This window comes from Myotis brandtii, unplaced genomic scaffold, assembly GCF_000412655.1.
Source record: "Myotis brandtii unplaced genomic scaffold, ASM41265v1 scaffold756, whole genome shotgun sequence".
Taxonomy (NCBI): Eukaryota; Metazoa; Chordata; class Mammalia; order Chiroptera; family Vespertilionidae; genus Myotis; species Myotis brandtii.
The window spans coordinates 1225898-1231689 of record NW_005371023.1 but is presented as its reverse complement, the minus strand read 5'-3'; the positions used below and the strand labels follow the sequence as shown (position 1 = coordinate 1231689).

Here is a 5792-nt window from a genome sequence, read left to right as displayed (position 1 = left end):
GTGGGGGGGGGAGAGAGAGAGAGAGAGAGAGAGAATGAGGAAAGTTTTACATTACCTACCCTTAGTGGATTCTACATGCACTAAAGCTTTAAATGTAAAAATAATAAAAAATAAACAAATATCTAAGAAAATAGAAAAACATCATTTGATTTTAAAATAATGAAGTCTTTTTAAGAATGAAGTATTCAGTGAGTAACCATAAAAGACTATTTAAATGTTTTTAACAATAAAGAGATACAAATTCTAAAGAAAAAACACTCAAACAGTAAAGCAAAATAAAAATCTTACATACATTCTCTACATCTATGCATAAATACATACATGTGTTATGTGCAATAATATATACATTGTTACAATAGATAAAAATGGGTCTAATAAGTAAAAACAATTAAATGGAGAATTGCTATTTAGTGCTCAAACACAGTATTAATTAAATGCATATTCAATTGACAAATATTTCTTTTTTGCTAATTAAATTGCAAAATGTATTATTTAATAATAACTCCAGTGTTGTTGAGAGTAAAACTACATAATTACCATGTGGCTCTTGGAATTAAAAATTGGTAAGATTTTTCTCTAGCTGGTTTGGCTCAGTGGATAGTGGATAGAGCCTTGGCCTGTGGACTAAAGGGTCCCAGGTTTGATTCCAGTCAAGGGCACATGCCCAGGTTAAGGGCTCAATCCCCAATCGGCGGCTTGCAGGAGGCAGCTGATCAATGATTCTCTCTCATCATTGATGTTTCTATCTCTCTCTCCCCCTCCCTTCCTCTCTGAAATCAATAAAAATATATTTAAAAAATTGGTAAGACTTTCCTGAAAGCCAGGGTGGGCGTTTAAAGAAAGCTTGCAATGTCTAGGACCTCTGAGCTTTGAATACTAGCTTTGCCACTTACTAGTTGTGTGACTTTGGGCAAATAATCTTTCTTTGTTGTTTTTGCTTAGCTAAAATGATCAATGTGAATATTAAATGAATCCTCAGGTAAATGCATAGAATGGTACCAATAATCACCATTGATGTAATTATTTTTATTATGTTATTTGTAATAATTTGGCTCCTCTTTCACTGAGGTTCTTAGCTGTTTATGTTTGTATCTTTAATTATAAACATTGTCTTAGTGTAGAAAGCTACCAATGTGATAAAACTTCAGAGGTACACAAGGCCTTATTGTTAAACAGCATTTTCAGACTTTCTAAAATAATGTTGCTTATCTGGATTGAGCTGCCCTTTTTACTGGAAGGTTTAACATTTATACAATGGCCAGGTTCTGCATCACCAACATAGAAGTTAAGGCTAATGACTATAATGGCAGCTAATAAAAGTCTTCCCCTAAATACTTTCACATATTTGAATGCCCTAATAGTTTGGGTCTATCAGACATCTGAAGGACAGCAAGGGTCCAAGGGGGATGGTGAAACTGTGAAACTTCTTTGCCTTTGGTCAACAAACTCTGATTTCAGTAATGAGGTTCCTATAAATCATTTGATTAAGAACCCTTTTGCTCAGCTCAGTGGTTGAGTGTCCACCTATGAACCAGAAGGTCACAGTTCAATTCCAGGTCAGGGCACATGCCCCCGTTGCAGGCTAGATCCCCAGTGTAGGGTGTGCAGGAAGTAGCCAATCAGTGAGTCTCTCTCATCATTGATGTTTCTGTCTCTCTCTCCCTCTCCCTTCCTCTCTGAAATCAATAAAAATATATTTTAAAAAAAGAACCCTTACTTTTGTACATACCTTCCGTATCTCCTTGGGGACGTAGTTTCCAGCAGGGAGGTTTTCTATGTTCAGAACTAAAGAGAAGTTGCTAATGCTAACAGACATGTTATGGGAACTAGACAGGCCCAAGCAAGATGGAGTCAGAAAGACTGATCATTTTATTGTATTACACCTTCAGCTTGACTAAACTTTAGCCAGACTTCACCTGATTCTAGGCCCCTGACCCCCTTTTCTTTGAGTATTTACTTTGAGAAACTTGTTCATTGTAATTTTTGTCTCTGTTTTTTTTTTGAGATGTAAATATGTTGAAAAGCTTCTTTGCCAGTTTTACACTCAAGACTGTTTTTTTCAATAATCTGGGAGACATCCTCTGAAAAGTAACTATCAAGGCAGATTAGACTGCTATTTTCCCATCTCTATGGGACGGTAAGAATCTAACTTCAGTGGGTACCTGGCTGCAATTGATAAAACGATCTCCTGTCATGAAGATATGAGAAAGTTTTACTTTTTCTTTGGGAAAACCAATTAGCAAACACAAATGGCCTAAACTCTTCCCATTCTACCCTTTGTTTCAGCAGAATTGAAATGATTAGAGTTGTGGTCTCTCTACCCTGTTCCAACAGCCTTGAATAAAGCCTTCCTGCCTGTTTAATAGTCTATTATGATTTACTTTGACATGACCCCACCTGTAATCTCTACAAAAGATCCTGCTCATTTTTTATATAAGTGATTAAATCTAGCATTTCATCTCACCCTGACTTTTTTTTTAATAGAAAAAGAGTTGTTGCCACTGAACATTATTTCGTCTTTATTTCTGTTTCATTAGTCTTCCATTTGCTTTTTATAAAATTTCTCTAAATCCAGCTGGAGTTACTAATTGCGAAAGCTCAATAAAATCTGATTTGCACAATTTTGCATCTGAAATACCTCTGTCAAAATGTCAGATTCTTTAACAGACTATTATATCCTCTTCCTTGTTTTTCTTTATTAAAGGTCTTCATAATTTCAGGCCTTTCAAAGCCTCATGTTCCTCTCTGACTTGCACATGAAGAAAGTGGTATAAAACCAGTGGGCCAGCATCCTGAAAGATTAGCCCGACCACTCTATGCACATAATTAGAACTAATTGAATTAGTCCCACTCCTAGCAAAGAAGTAAAATCAATATTATAATTAAAACTGCGTTTCTGTATAATTGGATTTTTAAATGAAACCTGTAAAAGGGGGAGGAGTGGAGATTTTCTTATGTGTAAAAGTAATTAATATTTGTATTAAGTTTATATCTTTAAAATAATCCTGCAGGAATTTGTGGCAATATTCTCAATTTCATTAGCCAGAGCTGATTATAGGAGTTCCTTTCTCTAATCCTGAAAAAAAAAAAATCCTTAGCACTTAGCTGTCTGGTCACCTGGCTTACTTTCCTATATCAAATATTTCAGTCCAATTCACCATTCGGATATTCAGGGACCATTTTATTGAATGTATTTGTTAAATCATACCCAAGACTTTTTTTCTACATCATAAGGAATCAATCTGAATAGAACTGAGCAGTTTAAGTGCTGTTCTATTTCTTTCCCTGGAGCTTACTTCCTTCTCTTCCAGTGCTTTTTGTCACAATTCCACATATAAAATGAAATTTCTTTTTATGATGTAATGTTAGAAGAGATTCACAGTTTATTCAAAAAAGAGGGACATGATTGGGGCCACATAGAGCACCAGTGGCCATGGCTCCTTTATGAGAACGTAGTGATTTAGGAAAGTTAAACAGAGCAATGCTTGCACTCCCTTCCTTATGTCAGGAAGTTTGTTGGGTCCAGGCTTGAGCGGGGGAGAATATATAGATAAATTAGATAAATTCCTTGGACTCCATAAAGTTCTCTTCAGGTGGGAAAAGCATACAAAAGTAAAAAAAACACAAAAGTAAAAAAAAAAATAAGACAAGTTAGGTCATATGTCAAATGAGTGGCATGGACATGTAAATATGTACATGTGATGATGTGGAAAGATTCTTGAAAAAGCTTAGAAGACCTGGTTCAAGCCTTACATCTACAACTTAATAACTGTACACCCTGAGCATGCAGGTCACTTGATCTCTGTCGGCCACAGTTTTCTCATTTCTAAAATGGAACTGTTGAACTAGATTAGAATGTCATGAAACCAAAATGTGGGGTGTTTGAGTCTGAGTTTGTTGTTGCACAAAATCAAAGAATGAAGTCGAAGACCAAAACGGTTTGTGGAACCAACGTTTATTGAGAGAAGCCAGGCCTGGAAAAGGTACAGCTGGGTTTCCAGGAGCAGACCCGGGCCCAGAGCTTCCTCTCCATGTTACAGTTGGGTGTTAAAGTCTATCAGCTCATGTGTAGAGTCCCACATGGCCATAAGCCACATGGGTGCAGCCTAGGGGAACATATATCCTGCCATCAACCCTGCAGGGGGTGGGGAGGGAAGGCGGGGGAGAGCAAGAAGAAGCTCACACTTTTTAATTTAGGGGGTGGGTACAGCCTTGCTAGCTTTTGATTGGTCTTTTCAAAGAATTCTGCCTTAGTAACACCCTTGGGATTGGCTTATACTGGTACACCTTACTGTCTTATGAATGGTGATCTGCAAGCTGCCTGTCTTAGCAATATCCATACATTTTAAAGCTCATGTCTCCCACGCACACCCTTCTTTCCTCACCCAGTTGGGGTGCCTTAGTAACTTTGCCTAGTTGGGTTCCCAGTTTTACTTCTTCCTCCCTGAGGCAGTACATAATGCCTGCCCCTCTTCTACCCCCAATTCCTGACTACCTAGCTTACCTATGTCCCCTTTGCCTAGTTGGGTTCCCAGTTTTACTTCTTCCTCCCTGCCTGCTCCCCTTCTACCCCCAATTCCTGACTACCTAGCTTACCTCTGTCCCCTCAGTCTCATCCAAGTCTGAAATTCAATGGAATTTAGAAGAGGAAGATCAGACCTTGGCATGAGGTGGCCATAGATGATTGCATGAGGTACCTGAAGCATGAAGTACCGTTGAAAGATTGAGAGGGTGTTGTCGGACAAGGAATACAAAAAGGAGACAAAGTATGTGCAAAGACAGAGTTCCTCTGTGTGTTTTACTCCCCTTGGTGTCTTCCGGGCTGGCCGCAGTACCTGACACACCGGGTAATCCCTGCTTACTCACCAGGGTAATGAATTAACTCGGAAGTGGGATGCCATCTGAAAGGTCACATTCTGTATTCGCATAAAGACTCTCAAGCAAAGAAACTAAGCAACCAGAGACAAATTTGTGCAGAAACTTTCTTTGATGCCTTATAACGGTGGTAACGGAGCATTTCCCATCTCAATTCCAAATTTCTCTAATTTGAATGCCAAAAACGCATTTCAAAATTCCCTAGGTCATATGATTAATAAATGGCAAAATTCTGACTTAGCCTGTGAAATTCCCTCTTCTATGTCAGTGTCTAATCTGGGGGAAATTTCCTAACCTGGTCCTGAACTTGACCTGTGACATGCACTTTATGCTCCCCTGTTCTCTGCAGTGTTCTTGACTCGATTGCTGCATTTCCATTGCCGTTTTCAACTCTTCAGCCTTCAGAACAAATTCTCATTGAAATTATATATGGACCATCTTCTGAAATGCTGGCCATGCCCAGGTATTTTCCCCTCCTCTGCCACCTTTAAAACTCTGATGTTCTTTGCACCTTCTTTTCTCCTTTGAGGATCTTGGGTATGCTTTTCACCTGTCACCTCCAAGATGCCGGAAAAGGGAGCCCACTATCTTGATTTCCCCAGCATCTGCTAACGTCCTAATAACTCAAAACAGAAACACCTGAGAAGACATCTTTGCTTGCATATCACTTCTTGGCAACAGATAAATTGTTTCTCCATAGTTTTCTCTTTGAATTTTATGTTGGATCAGTTTTTTTAACTTGGAGATCATTCTCTTTGGAGTAATGCTTTTTCACTGTGTCACACCTTTAGATTTATTGCAGCAATACATCATCAGAGTGACAGCTGGCCCTGGTGATGTATGGCTTAATACATCATCAAAGCGATTTCTCATTCGGGTTACGTATTTCATAGAAATGTTAGTGTTTATATTTTAAA

At 38.3% G+C, this 5792-nt stretch overlaps 1 pseudogene; it reads right to left on the bottom strand.

Moving 5' to 3' along the window:
- Window positions 1–4928, bottom strand: part of LOC102254469 — a 34527-nt pseudogene extending 29599 nt beyond the window's left edge.
- Window positions 4929–5792: the final 864 nt, after the last annotated feature.